Source organism: Schistocerca cancellata, chromosome 11, assembly GCF_023864275.1.
Source record: "Schistocerca cancellata isolate TAMUIC-IGC-003103 chromosome 11, iqSchCanc2.1, whole genome shotgun sequence".
In the NCBI taxonomy this organism is placed as follows: Eukaryota; Metazoa; Arthropoda; class Insecta; order Orthoptera; family Acrididae; genus Schistocerca; species Schistocerca cancellata.
This window is the reverse complement of record NC_064636.1, coordinates 31,624,588-31,640,072: the sequence shown is the minus strand read 5'-3', so window position 1 is coordinate 31,640,072 and position 15,485 is coordinate 31,624,588. Positions and strand designations below refer to the sequence as shown.

The 15,485-nt window shown below is 44.1% G+C and overlaps 1 pseudogene; it reads right to left on the bottom strand.

The window, feature by feature from the left end:
• Nucleotides 1-422: 422 nt before the first annotated feature.
• LOC126109104 (5S ribosomal RNA) lies at nt 423-540 on the bottom strand (annotated as a pseudogene).
• Between the last annotated feature and the right edge of the window lie 14,945 nt (nt 541-15,485).

Below are 15,485 nucleotides of genomic sequence, written 5' to 3'. Positions count from 1 at the left end.
GGAATGTGTCAATAAAGTTTCCCCTTCCTGGGACAATGAATTCACGGTGTTCTTATTTCAATTTCCAGGAGTGTATATGAGGAAAATGAGTGCTGATCAGAGCAATGTTTTGTTTAATACCGGAATCATTAAAAGCTTCCTTGCACTGGCAAACTGCTAAAGTCTCTGAACTATCGAAGTCGTTTACTGCCCCTCTAAACCAAACCAAACTAAACTCCTCCCGCACAGGCCATGAAGTCCCAAAGGTACCGACTGGCCGCCGTCTCGTCCTCAGCCCACAGGCGTCACTGGATGCGAATATGGAGCGGCATGTGGTCTGCACACCGCTCTCACGGCCGTATGTCAGTTTCCGAGACTGGAGCCGCTACTTCTCAGTCAAGTAGCTCCTTAGTTTGGCTCACAAAGGCTGAGTGCACCCCGCTTGCCAACAGCGCTCGGCAGACCGGATGGTCACCCATCCAAGTGCTAGCCCAGCCCGAAAGCGCTTAACTTCGGTGATCTGACGGGAACCGGTGTTTCCACTGCGCCAAGGCCGTTGGCCTACTACCCTTTTAATGGCCTCTAAATGTTCATTGTAAAACAATACAGCTTCGACCCACGTACCCCAACAAGTTACCATTGGTTGGGGAGGTAAAGGCACACTTGGTAGTTTTGCTTTGTAGGTCTTTATGCGAGCAGGAGCGTTTAGAAACACATTTACATTCACAAACGTGGAAGGTACTTCTTCAGCAAGGCGGTACTCTCCATGAACAAAGCACGTCACGTGAATCAAATTGGGATGAAATACTCAGAGGGCTTTTCCTGCTTCTGTCATATAGGGATCGTCATCTGAAATAAACACAAACACCCTTTCATCTCCAGAAGATTCTGCAAATATTATTCTAATACCCTCATTCACATATGTAGCGATTGTAGAATGATTCAATTCTTCATGTTCTTTGCAGGCTTCTAAAGAGAAAGAAGGCTCTTCTTTTAAGGCACCAACAATTAAATTTGCAATGTAATGGCCACAAGTGTTTGTAGTTTCGTCAGCTGAAATGCAGATAATGCTGTCCTAGAGTTCATTGCATATTTCTTCTAGAACATTTACGTAAATTCTCGGTATGTAATTTTTACGCAGTGTTGATTCATTTGGTTTATTTTCATTTAAGCAATATTTGTGCAGGATGCCTTTGAGGATAGGGTCTGTGAGTTCGGTGAAGAGAAATATTGCTTGCAATGGATTCTTCACATAGATCCATGTTAAACCGACGTTTTTGTTACCTTTGGACAAATCCCTGCTACAGCAACTTTCCTGCATTCCTGAGATAAGAAGACTTGTCATGACATGCTGGTCTATTTGAAACTTTTTTTTGCACGAAACGTTTTTGTCGCAACTCGACAATACAAAAAAATTCCGTCATGTGTAAATGTTCCACGATGGTCAGCTATCCACGAAGCTGCATTTATGTTTTCGGGCGGCAAAGCGCACAACACGTTACCCACTACACGTCGTAAACACATTCAACTGTGTACAAGTAAATAGAAACCTAAACTGAGCGGGCCGGAGTGGCCGAGCGGTTCTAGGCGCTTCAGTCTGGAACCACGCAACCGCTACGGTCGCAGGTTCGAATCCTGCCTCGGGCATGGATGTGCGTGATGTCCTTAGGTTTAAGTAGTTCTAAGTTCTAGGGGACTGATGACCTCAGAAGTTAAGTCCCATAGTGCTCAGAGCCATTTGAACCATTTGAATTTGCACAGGTTCCGGAGCTCTTGGAGCCGAGGTGATGCAAAACTTTTTTTATGTGTGTAATGTACCATCTTCTGTCAAAAAAAATCGGATAGTGGCGCATACCAGTGGCATTCTACATCTCTCTCTTGTGATTCTTTCAGTTCTTCTATGGAAACATGACCTGCTTGCGCAACTCTGACTTTCCTGCTTAGGATTTGGACAGTGCTGTGCAGGCGGCCAGGCTAATGCCGGACTGTGTAATCGTATTCAGACGATTTTAATGCCCATCTAGTCAAGCGACTACTTGGGTCTTTTAACATCCATACTAAAGCAGCTTGGTCCGTAACCACAGAAAACTGACGTCCTTATAGGTAACACTTAAAGTAACTTACTCCGAAGATGAGAGCTAGCAACTCCTTCTCGCTGGTACTGAAATTAATTTCTGCTAATTTCGTTTGTGTGGAGACGTAACCAATTGGCCTTTCCCCACCGTTACTTAAAGTAACTTACTCCGAAGATGAGAGCTAGCAACTCCTTCTCGCTGGTACTGAAATTAATTTCTGCTAATTTCGTTTGTGTGGAGACGTAACCAATTGGCCTTTCCCCACCGTTACTTAAAGTAACTTACTCCGAAGATGAGAGCTAGCAACTCCTTCTCGCTGGTACTGAAATTAATTTCTGCTAATTTCGTTTGTGTGGAGACGTAACCAATTGGCCTTTCCCCACCGTTATATTCCTGACTTAAAACAGCCCGCACAGAATAATCTCATGCATCCGTCGAAAGAATGAAAGGTTTTTCAAAATCTGGATATATTAGTAAAGTTGGAATAGTCAAAATTGCTTTAATTTTTTTCATTGCTGCTTCACACTCATCTGTCCATTGAAATACCCGATCTTTCTTTAGTAATTTTGTTAAAGGCTTTGCTATTGTAGCATAGACTGGAATAGAAGGGAGAACCGACAGAGGTACTCAAGGTACCCTCCGCCACACATCGTCAGGTGGCTTGCTGAGTATGGATGTAGATGTAGATGTAGATATTCGTGCACAAAACGCCTTTAATAGTTGGCTAAACCTAAGAAAGAATGTGATTCTTTGACATTTCTTGGGAAATTATCCACGGCTTCACTTAGCCTAGGTTGTGACTTAACTCCATCTGAACTAATAGGTGTGCCGCAGCTTCTGAAGCCGTGACTGTGCAAAAGAACATGTTTCCAATTTTAGACTCTATACACTACATTTCTTAACCTTCCAACTTGCTCTTCCACTGTTTTTGCAAAAATTATGATGTCTCCAGATACGCAAGACACGGAGTTCGCTTGAAACCTCTCGATAACAAGTCGGCAAATCTTTGAAAACTGTCAGGCGCGTTCGTTACAAGGGAATGGTCCAGTAAGACATCTCCAAACCTACCCTGAAATTTCTTATACAGGAAAGAGACAACAAAAGAAATGCACTGTCAAAATTTTAGTTGCTAAGAGCCACTGGCTCTGAGCACTATGGGACTTAACTACTGAGGTCATCAGCCCCCTAGAACTTAGAACTACTTAGACCTAACTAACCCAAGGAGATCACACAAATCCATGCCCGAGGCAGGATTCGAACCTGCGACCGTAGCGGTCGCGCGGTTCGAGACTGAAGCTCCTAGAACCGCTCGGCCACACCTAAGAGGCACTACAAGTATTAAGAAGAATATCTGAAAATTGCCAAATTCGTATAAATGTACACCCCTACGGGCGCTATAGCAACTGCGCATGCTCAACTAGGCACACACACACAGACACACACACACACACACACACACACACACACACACACACACACACTCCACAAACACACGCAGCCGAGGTCAGCGGGTTATTTATAAACAGGAAACACGACACAAAACGATCGTAATTTCTAAAGGACGTTTCAGGTTACCGTTCGTTGACAGTTTCACTAACACTACAGTACACAGTTGCTATTCCCTTGAATTAGCCATCCAAGTAGCATCTATTACAAATTATCAGTTGCTTTTTGCAGTATTGGTAAGTATTGACAATAGAGATAAAGCTGAATCAATATTTATTGTGCTTCCGTAAGGCATGCCTGCTAATAGTACCTTTTTTTCCTTCCAGTTTCACAGTAATGTGGAATCCAATAAACGTTCTCAATTGATCAGTGATGAAATATGAACAACGTGGTTTCCAACCGAAATCACTTACTTCTCCTGAGGACGTAGATATGTCATTTGCTAGTTGATTTACTTGACATTCATTCGAATGATATCGACATTTCGTTTGAAATTGTGGATCGTTAGAAGAATGTGACGATTCTTCCGTGAACTGTGGTTCGGACGACGTCAGTTCTGCCAGTAACCTAAAAAAAAAGAAAAAAAAAAGAACACGACAAAGAAAAGGTAGTGAAATATTGGTTAAACGAAAGAGGGGTTGTACAAATGAAAGAATGAATTACATGAAGTAAGAAATTGCGCTAAACGGGAACCCGAAACCATATGAATGAAAAACTATTCGAAAGATTTAGAACTGCTCGTGAGAGGGTATGCACCGTTACCGATGTAGATCAACGGGACTGGGCCTTCGGAATCGCGTATGACGTGAACATTGCTAATTTCCAGGATTCGTCGACCTGGCTACGCAGGTTCAGGAAGTCGTATAGACCAGGAAGTCGAAAAATTAACAAGTTTACGTGATGTAAACGTGTAGTGCAGCTGCCAGTGGTAGACAATGCCATAGAGAAATTCATAGCTGACGTCAAGACGAAACTTGCCGTTATCCCCGCAACTGCTGTTTATAACGATGATCAGTCAGGTTTCGTGAAAGAGCTCCGGGCACAACGCACTTTATCATTTCGGGGTGAAAAGAAGACGGAGTCGGTTGCCCAATCAATGAATGCAACGACATATTCATGTACGATAAATAATAATAATAATAATCTTGTGTGCCGAGGGCCTCCCGTCGGATATACCGCTCGCCTGGTGCAAGTCTTTCGATTTGACGCCACTTTGGCGACCTGCGCATCGATGGGGATGAAATGATGATGATTAGGACAACACAACACCCAGTCCCTGAGCGGAGAAAATCTCCGACCCAGCCTGGAATCGAACGCGGGCACTTAGGATTAAGAGTCCGTCGCGCTGACCACTTTTTTTTTAATTCACCAAAAACAGTAACAAAAATGGCTACAACGAAATGACATAAATGAGGTGACAGATAATAGCAGACATAAATTACAGTGTTCACACAATGAGTCTTTAGCGGTAGCACAAATCCGCACCTTCACCGTCACCTTCAGCTGGCGGCAGTTCAGCGCGCACATTTTCTTCTTCTGCAGCCTGAGGTTCCTCATAATTTCCCAGATCCAAATTAATCATTCAGTAAATCCTTGATGTGTGTTCCTTCCAGGGTAAATTACGTGGACAGAGTAGCAGTCCCAAACTGCCTTGTTATTTTTGTCAGTTCCAAAAAAATGGCTCTGAGCACTATGGGACTCAACTGCTCAGGTGATTAGTCCCCTAGAACTTAGAACTAGTTAAACCTAACTACCCTAAGAACATCACAAACATCCATGCCCGAGGCAGGATTCGAACCTGCGACCGTAGCGGTCTTGCGGTTCCAGACTGCAGCGCCTTTAACCGCACGGCCACTTCGGCCGGCTTTGTCAGTTCCAGCCTTCTAAACACATCCTTGGGGAGTTCAAGATCTTACTTTATATCAGACACCAGATGTTTGTCGCCATATCTGATTTACTTTTCATGTGCGACTTGCAGGTGGGGTTAGGGTCGGGAACGTGACCCAACCCATTCCCTCTCTACTAGGAATCCAGTTCCTAACCTATACCCATTCGGTTGAATACAATTCGGAGCATGTTACCATATTTCTTATTGTGATTCAGATATTTAAGTATTTTCTCGAATTCATTTTCCAGATACATCCTGTATTCAATATGTTCATCGCTCCCAATATTGTTAAAAACGTAACTTGTATATTTGCCCATTAACCAAATCACTGCGTTATTTTTTGCCTGAGGGTAGTAACTTTCCTCTGCTCTGAAGAAAATGTTAGTCGGTACATTGTTTGCTGAAGTTCTTGTTATTTGAGCAATTTTGTCCGTGGTCCACCTCCAGTTGATAATCCGATCTCCACAAGTGTAACGATGAGGCACACTATCAACGAGGTTGCATTTGCTGTAGAGGTTAGTGCCACCTAAACCGATAGCAAAGACACGCTCATTAGTGCTGATGATGTTATTGATTACCTTGTACCACACTGTTCTCCCGTCAGACGAAAGAATATCACTACTGATGTTTTTCCAGACCACATTCCATGCTATTCCAGCATATTTGGTTTCTATGTTATTTTTCCTTTCATGTTTCCGTCTTTCAGCTAAAATCGCCTTTGCTGTAACGTTTTTGGAGTTTAAAAGCTTTTTGCTGAGATAACTTAGTTCAAGATAATACTCCCGAATGTGTTTCAGCTTAAAACTTATTTTTTGTATATTTATCGGCGGCTCTACACTTTCTGGCCTGACAATATCGTATAGTTTGGCTGTAATGCACCCTGGATCATTACACATTATGCTCCATGTTCGTTTGACATACAATGCCATCGCTTTAGACTTGATGTCGGTTAGACCCATTCCTCCATTGCTTGGATCCAAAACTGCTGTCTTCACCGGCACTCGAAACAATGCCCCTTTCCACAAGAACTTTGCTAAGGTGGACATGATCGCCTTCGCCACCATTGATGGAATGGGGAGAACCTGTGCTATGTAGTAGGCCTTGGATAAAATATACGTGTTGATAAACAGTATTCTCTGGAACTGATCTACGCTACGTTGACAGTTTTCAATCAAAACTCTCTTGATTTTTCTTGCCACCTCCTGCCAATTTGTTGCTATCATTTTTAAAAGGGACGTTGTCAATGCCATTCCAAGAGCTTTGTGTTCATTAACATGGTTCGCCCACTCAATGTGCAAGTTAGCAAGCCGCTTTATATTTAGAAATTTACTTTTATTTTCATCTACCCTCGCACCTGATGCGCAACAGTATTTTGCAAGTATCATCTCTAGTTGTGTCACATCTGTTTGGTCTCTGATGATTACGCCTACATCGTCCGCGTAAGCACCTACCACGGTCTTTGTTACTTGAATGGTAATGCCTGTCAGCCTGTGCTGTAGCTGTCTCAAGAAAGGTTCCAGCGATGTAATGAACAGGAACATCGATAAGGGGCTTCCTTGGGTAACACCCCTTTTTACTTCAATTTTTTTTTGTCTGTTGACAGTTAACGGAGATTTGTGCAGTAACACCCATTGCCAACCGGGGGCGGACTTCATGTACGATAATGCCAGTGGTAAATATGAGTGGTTTAATGATTCCACATCTATATATCTGTCTTCAAGAACTGAAAGGCATATTAAGACCGAAAACAAAAACAAAAAATTGACTGTTTAGTTGCAATCATCTTGTAATCGACGTATCAAAATCTGGAAAGATGGGAAAGAACAATTTTCAACATTACGTTTGAAGCGTATTTCTACCAACTGCAGAAGCTAATTCATTGCTTTTGTTGGATTCGTGGTCTGGACATAACGACGCCTATCTTTTTGTGGAGGACGACGAAAAATCTGTATATGTAGTGTGGATTCCGCCTGGAATTACTAGTGCGATTAAACCTCTGAATAAATCCGCCCCGGTAGCTGATTGGTCGGCGTGAGGGACTGGCGTCCTTAGGGGCCTGGGTTCGATCCCCGGCTGGGTCTGGGATTTTCTCCGTTCAGGTACTTGGGGATGTGTTGTCTTCATCATTAATTCATCCCCATCCGGCGCGCAGGTCGCCCAATGTGTTGTCGAATGTAGTAAGACCTGCACGAAGGCGGCCGGACCTGCCCTGCAAGGGGCCTCCCGGTCAATGACGCCAAACGCTCATTTCCGTTTTACCTCTCGATAAAAAAAAATTTCGACAGTGGAAAGGATTTTTCAGGAAATTATCAGAAAATATAACTTCCGACACCTCGCTCTCATTTCAAGTTCATCACCGGAACAATATTCTTAAGCTCCAGTCATATGTGCTTTTCCGGTTTTCTTCGGCATGCTTTACAAATTTAATCAAGTGTGCCTGGTATGCAGCGCAATATGCAGAACAACGGCTGGGACCATTTCTGACTCCATCCCAGTTCTGTCTAAATAAAACTAGTGGTTACTGCAAAGTGCCTGACAGCATCAATTTTTCCTTTGCCCTGTGTGCCTGGTGCAAGAAAAATATTTGTTTTTGTCATTCAATAGACACTTCGCATTATTGTGACGACTACAGGAAATAAAGCAAGAATTGTTTCACTAATAGTCAGATGTACAGCATTATTATAAGGAATGGCCAACAGAAATTGTTATGAAATGTAGTAGTGCAAGACACATTTAATTTCAACAAATTACAAGTCCTCATTGATGGAAGTTGTCTGTGACATCAAACACTGCAATGATTTTCTTTTCTCTGCTGGGGATTTTTATTAGAGTTACAATTTGCCAAGAAACCAGATGGCAGTTATAAGAGTCGAGGGGCATGAAAGGGAAGCAGTGGTTGGGAAGGGAGAGAGACAGGGTTGTAGTTTATCCCCGATGTTATTCAATCTGTATATTGAGCTAGCAGTGAAGGAAACAAAAGAAAAATTCGGAGTAGGTATTAAAATCCATGGAGAAGAAATAAAAACTTTGAGGTTCGCCGATGACATTGTAATTCTGTCAGAGACAGCAAAGGACTTGGAAGAGCAGTTGAACGGAATGGACAGTGTCTTGAAAGGAGGATGTAAGATGAACATCAACAAAAGCGAAACGAGGATAACGGAATGTAGTCGAATTAAATCAGATGATGCTGCCGGAATTAGGTTAAGAAATGAGACGCTTAAAGTAGTAAATGAGTTTTGCTATTTGGGGAGCAAAATAACTGATGATGGTCGAAGTAGAGAGGATATAAAATGTAGACTTGTAATGGCAAAGAAAGCGTTTCTAAAGAAGAGAAAATTGTTAATATCGAATATAGATTTAAGTGTCAGGAAGTCATTTCTGAAAGTATTTGTATGGAGCGCAGCCCTATATGGAAGTGAAACATGGACGATAAATAGTTTGGACATGAAGAGAATAGAAGCTTTCGAAATGTGGTGCTACAGAAGAATGCTGGAGATTAGATGGGTTGGTCACATAACTAATGAGGAGGTATTGAATAGAATTGGGGAGAAGAGGAGTTTGTGGCACAACTTGACTAGAAGAAGGGATCGGTTGGTAGGACATGTTCTGAGGCATCAAGGGATCGCCAATTTAGTAGTGGAGGGCAGCTTGGAGGGTAAAAATCGTAGAAGTAGACCAAGAAATGAATACACTAAGCAGATTCAGAGGGATGTAGGTACTGGGAGATGAAGAAGCTTGCACAGGATAGAGTAGGACGGAGAGCTGCATCGAACTAGTCTCTGGGCTTAAGACCAGAACAACAACAACAACAACATGTGCAAGAATTTAACTGTCGATATGGAGTTATTCAAAAAATATTTGTGTAGTTCAAGCCAGGTTTTGACCGGAGCAAACAAGCTCGAGCAGAAGAGAATTCCGTGTACCAGGTAGGCCCCTTGCAGATCTTTTAACTGGACGCCACTGCAGTTACTTACGTGTCTCTAACCTTCCCCACTTACTTAATACGAAAACGGAGACCTCCAGTTTAACGTGGAATCCAAACCACATTTCTTTCGTGGCCGCTCCAACATCTGCGAGGAGTTATTGCTCGGTTAAAAATCATAGCGAAAAAGTCGTGATCTGAACGAGATTTGATCGCGCGCCATTTGGATCACGAAGCGCGCGCTTTGCCGCTAGACTATTTTTGTTTAAACAAAAACAAGCAAAAAAGAGTATGACCATTAGACCTCACACGCGTAGTGGAAACGCTGTCTGTGTCACCTGTTGAGATGATGGTCGACTTCGGTAATTAGTGTTCTGTTTATAAATTTCTCCTGAATGGTAATGAGAAGCCAAGGAAAAATAGCAGCCGACATACAAGGAAAATTTTGTATCAGTGCTAAGGAGAGTTGGAGATGCAATTCCGAGTCACGCTTCCATACAAATTGAGACACTTAAATTCTTCCTTCTCTGCGCCATTTTTCCATACTCCGTCAAAATAATCTTCACTGAATAGCGAAGTTTCGCATTGTGGCTCTAACAGGATAGAGGTGTGTCCTGCTGGCCAGAGTGGCCGTGCGGTTCTAGGCGCTACAGTCTGGAGCCGAGCGACCGCTACGGTCGCAGGTTCGAATCCTGCCTCGGGCATGGATGTGTGTAATGCCCTTCGGTTAGTTAGGTTAAATTAGTTCTAAGTTCTAGGCGATTGATGACCTTAGGAGCTAAGTCGCATAGTGCTCAGAGCCATTTGAACCATTTGGTGTGTCCTGTATGCCGAATATTAGCTCCAGAAACTAAAAACTAATAACACAGCTTTCGTAGGCAATGTTCGCTACCTCGTGTTCTCTTCTGCTCCCTTTAGTATTAACAATTCTAGCCATATACGAGCGAATAGTAGTGAATTTTTCTGCAAATGCTCATTCGCACGTGCTCGCTTCCATTTGCCCCATCGTAAACCAGGCTTTAGGTGCTTAAAATTGTTTTCTGTGAACTCCGGAAAATTCCGCTACGCGCCGCTGCGTGTGAGATTCGCCGAATCGCGCGCTAGGAGGGCAGGGCTGTGCAAATCGCTTTTATATGCTATTCTTCAAGTGGCAAAAATGTGTAACTTCAACATTTTTTTACAAAATACTTGCAGAGTCAGTTAGCAGCTGAAATTTTCGCAGCGCGTTTATTTCGTTGTCTTCTTACTGTGTAAATGGATGGGTGACCGTCCAGGTCGCCATGCGCTGTTGCCATTTTTCGGGGTGCACTCACCCTCGTGATGCCAATTGAGGAGCTACTCGACCGAATAGTAGCGGCTTTGGTCAAGAATACCATCGTAACGACCGGGAGAGCGGTCTGCTGACCCCAGTCTCCTCCTATTCGCATCCTCCACTGAGGATGACACGGCGGTCGGATGGTCCCGGTAGGCCACTCGTGGCCTGAAGACGGAGTGCTTACTGTGTTAAAACATTTCAGGGTCGGTTTCGTCATGTCTGATTGGACAATTCCCTTGTATGTGCTAGGTTAGCAGGCAACTGACAGTCCGGACGAAATAACGCCTGCGTGTAGAGCTCTGCGCGACAAAACTTGTCCACACACGCGAGTCTTTAATTCTCATCCACTGATATTAAAATTTTGTGAACCACTGTAACCCTTTCTGCGTGCAGTAGTTCCGGTGCTGTGGTAGTGTCTGGCCCAAATGCTCATCTGCCTGACATCTTAATTCAGGTTCCACTCACTGAGGTTGTGGACCGTTTTTGGATATCGGTTGCAGAGACGTGGTGGAGTCTTAGCTCTAAAGACGGCGGCAACGATTCTGATGTGTAAAGAGCGTAGGGATTTCAGAAAATACTGTACACTTGTCGTCCCGTGCTAAGACCATTCCATTACAAGAGTTGCTGATTGTTGGAAGAGAGTACATGTTCAAAGGCTCCTGCAGACAGAATTCTGCCTTGGTTCGGATAACAGGTGCATAACAGTGAGCGAAGTGGCGCATTAACGGAACAATAATACTTGACACCAAAATGTAATAGCACACACATCAAGAAAAGTTTTGCATTACCCCGGTTCCCAGAACTCCTAAAGACAGACGTTGACTGTGGATATTTTATCACAGACACAATCCGTTTGACTGTTCAGAGGAGATGCCACTAACCCCGCCGAAAGATGTAAAAGACCATGCATGAGCAGTGCCTGTTAGACGGAGGCGGTACGACAGACGATCAGTTCCAGTCATTCCACCAGGAAGGAGGTACACGGCTCGTGTTGTTTGTAGCTGAACCATGCCTAGACGGTCAATACCATGGTTCGATCGCGTCTGCATTACTTTGTGCCAGGAAGGGCTCTCAGCAAGGGAAGTGTCCAGGCGTCTCGGAGTGAACCAAAGCGATGTCGTTGGGACATGGGGGAGATACAGAGAGACAGGAACTGTCGATGACGTGCCTCGCTCACGCCGCCCAAGGGCTACTACTGCAGTGGATGACCGCTACCTACGGATTATGGCTCGAAGGAACCCTGACAGCAACGCCACCATGTTAAATAATGCTTTTTGTGCAGCCACAGGACGTCGTGTTACGACTCAAACTGTGTGCAGTAGGCTGCACGATGTGCAACTTCACTCCCGACGTCCACGGCGAGGTCCATCTTTCCAACCACGACGCCGTGCAGCGCGGTACAGATGGGTCCAACAACGTGCCGAATGGACCGCTTAGTATTGGCATCACGTTCTCTTCACCGATGAGTGTCGGATATGCCTTCAACCAGACAATCGTCGGAGACGTGTTTGGAGGAAACCGAGTCTGAACGCCTTAGACACACTGTCCAGCGAGTGCAGCAAGGTGGAGGCTCCCTGCTGTTCTGGGGTGGCATTGTGTGGGGCCGACGTACGCCGCTGGTGGTCATGGAATACGCCGTAACGGCTGTACGATACGTAAATGCTATCCTCCAACCAATAGTGCAACCCTACCGCCAGCATATTGGCGAGGCATTCGTCTAATGGACGACAATTCGCGTCCCCATCGTGCACATCTTGTGAATGACTTCCTTCAGGATAATGACATCGCTCGACTAGATTGACCACCAAGTTCTCCAGGCATGAACCATATCGAACACGCCTGGGATAGATTAAAAAGGGCTGTTTATGGACAACGTGACCCATCAACCACTCTGAGAGATCTACTCCAAATCGCCGTTGAGGAGTGGGGCTGTCTGAACCCACAGTGCCTTGATGAACTTGTGTATATCCCGCCACGACAAATACAGGCTTGCATCAATGCCAGAGGACGTGCTACTGGGTATTAGAGATACTGGTGTGTACAACAATCTGGACCACCACCTCTGAAGGTCTCGCTGTATGGTAGTACAACATGCAACGTGTGGTTTCCACGGACAGTAAAAAGGGCGGTAATGATGTTTATATCGATCTCTATTCCAATTTTCTGTGCAGGTTCCGAAACTCTCTGAACAGAGATGATGAAAAACTTTTCTTGATGTGTCTATTATATTTTTTTTCGTTGTTACCTATCGATAAAATTAGATATTTAGATGTAAGTAAATGGAAAACAGTATCATTGTAGCTTATGAAAGTAAGTAATGAGTTTGTGAATATGTATTAGTAAATGAGGAGAAAATAGTTGTCGTAATTATTTTCGTAAATGTAATTCATTGCACTGCTCCAGGGGCTTGTGCGCAGTAGCAAGAGGGATGGAACACAGAGAGACCTAGAACTGTGTGTGGCTTATGACGTAAAAAATTATTTTGTAATAAAAAGTGCGGTTTAACAACTATAAAGTGGTGTGGCGTTACTTAGCATCCTATTAATTCGTCTCTGAAATCTGCAAAGCGTGGATGCAAGAATTTCCAAGCTGATGACGCTGCAGGGTTTTGGAGCGATGGATGCGGTAGTAACAATGGCTCCAAAAGGCGCCATATTGGTCGATTACTGTTATCAGTGACGTGAAGAAACAGTGCGATCGTGGTTTGACCACCGCTCACCTAAACGACCCACGTGACAACGAACTTCACAACACGACGATGCAAGACCCTCCAATTAATATTCTTAAAATTTAGAACTGCATGGCAGCTCGTTGCAGTTTTCTGTTACTTGATGTTTTTGTTTATTACTGTGTGTTCAGAAAGTCTCTCTGCAGTGCCGCATGATTGTCCGCCTGCCTGCGTTACTTCCCTTCAATTGGACTCTCCCAACATTCCACTGCTTCGTTTATCTCAGCCAGCGTCAGTAGTATCTTTGGTATGTGTCGTTACGTGTTGACGTGAACGTTTAAGTTTAGTTTCTTTGTTTCGTTTGTTTCGTTTTTGCCACTGTTAAAACGCTAACCATTGAAGAACGTGTGTTTTTAGTCTAACAAGTGTTCAAAGCTAGCGGTAAATACACAGTTTCAGTTCGCCAAACATTTCAAAAATGGTTCAAATGGCTCTGACCACTATGGGACTTAACATCGGAGGTCATCAGTCCCCTAGAACTTAGAACTACTCAAACCTAACTAACCTAAGGACATCACACACATCGATGCCCGAGGCAGGATTCGAACCAGCGGCCGTAGCAGCAGCGCGTTTCCAGACTGAAGCGCCTAGAACCGCTCGGCCACACCGGCCGGCGTCAAACATTTAATTCAGTTTTTCCGGAGACAACAGTCTCACATCGTGATACTGAACGAGAATTCATTAACAAAGTTCGAAGTAAGCGTTCAGTGACAGATGCACCGAGAAGTGGTCGTCCTAGCGTTTTGTCTGAGGATAAACTACTCGATATTTCCGATAAAATGTCCATGAGTCCGAACAAGTCAGTAAGAAAACTCGACCAGGAAATAGATGTTAATGTCGCAACGGCCCACGCAGCTGTGGGGAAAAAATTGGAACAAAGTGACAGTCGTGCAAGATCTGAAAAATACTGATCATGGCAATGGTTCAAAAATTTCGTTCAACAATATGAAAGGGATATTCTTAATGAAACGTTTTTGACTGATGAGGCGTGGTTTCATTTATCCGGGTACATTAACTCGCAAAATTCTCGTATCTGGAGTACCGCAAATCCATTGTGTATTCATGAGGAACCATTTCATTCTGTGAAAATAGGAGTTTGGATTGCAATTTCTAGACGTTGGATTGCGGGTCCCATATTTTTCAACGAAACAGTAAACGCAGAAAGATACTGCAGTGATATTCTGTACCCATTGATAGGAGAACTCGTGTCAAATGAAATACTGAACGGTTATTTTCAACAAGATGGTCCAAACGCGCATACAGATCGCGTTTCAACGTCACTGCTTGCTACATCTACATCTACATTTATACTCCGCAAGCCACCCAACGGTGTGTGGCGGAGGGCACTTTACGTGCCACTGTCATTACCTCCCTTCCCTGTTCCAGTCGCGTATGGTTCGCGGGAAGAACGACTGTCTGAAAGCCTCCGTGCGCGCTCGAATCTCTCTAATTTTACATTCGTGATCTCCTCGGGAGGTATAAGTAGGGGGAAGCAATATATTCGATACCTCATCCAGAAACACACCCTCTCGAAACCTGGCGAGCAAGCTACACCGCGATGCAGAGCGCCTCTCTTGCAGAGTCTGCCACTCGAGTTTGCTAAACATCTCCGTAACGCTATCACAGTTACCAAATAACCCTGTGACGAAACGCGCCGCTCTTCTTTGGATCTTCTCTATCTCCTCCGTCAACCCGATCTGGTACGGATCCACCCTGATGCGCAATACTCAAGTATAGGTCGAACGAGTGTTTTGTAAGCCACCTCCTTTGTTGCTGGACTACATTTTCTAAGGACTCTCCCAATGAATCTCAACCTGGTACCCGCCTTACCAACAATTAATTTTATATGATCATTCCACTTCAAATCATTCCATACACATACTCCCAGACATTTTACAGAAGTAACTGCTACCAGTGTTTGTTCCGCTATCATATAATCATACAATAAAGGCTCCTTCTTTCTATGTATTCGCAATACATTACATTTTTCTACGTTAAAGGTCAGTTGCCACTCCCTGCACCAAGTGCCTATCCGCTGCAGATCTCCCTGCATTTCGCTACAATTTTCTAATGCTGCAACTTCTCTGTATATTACAGCATCATCCGCGAAAAGCCGCATGGAACTTCGACAG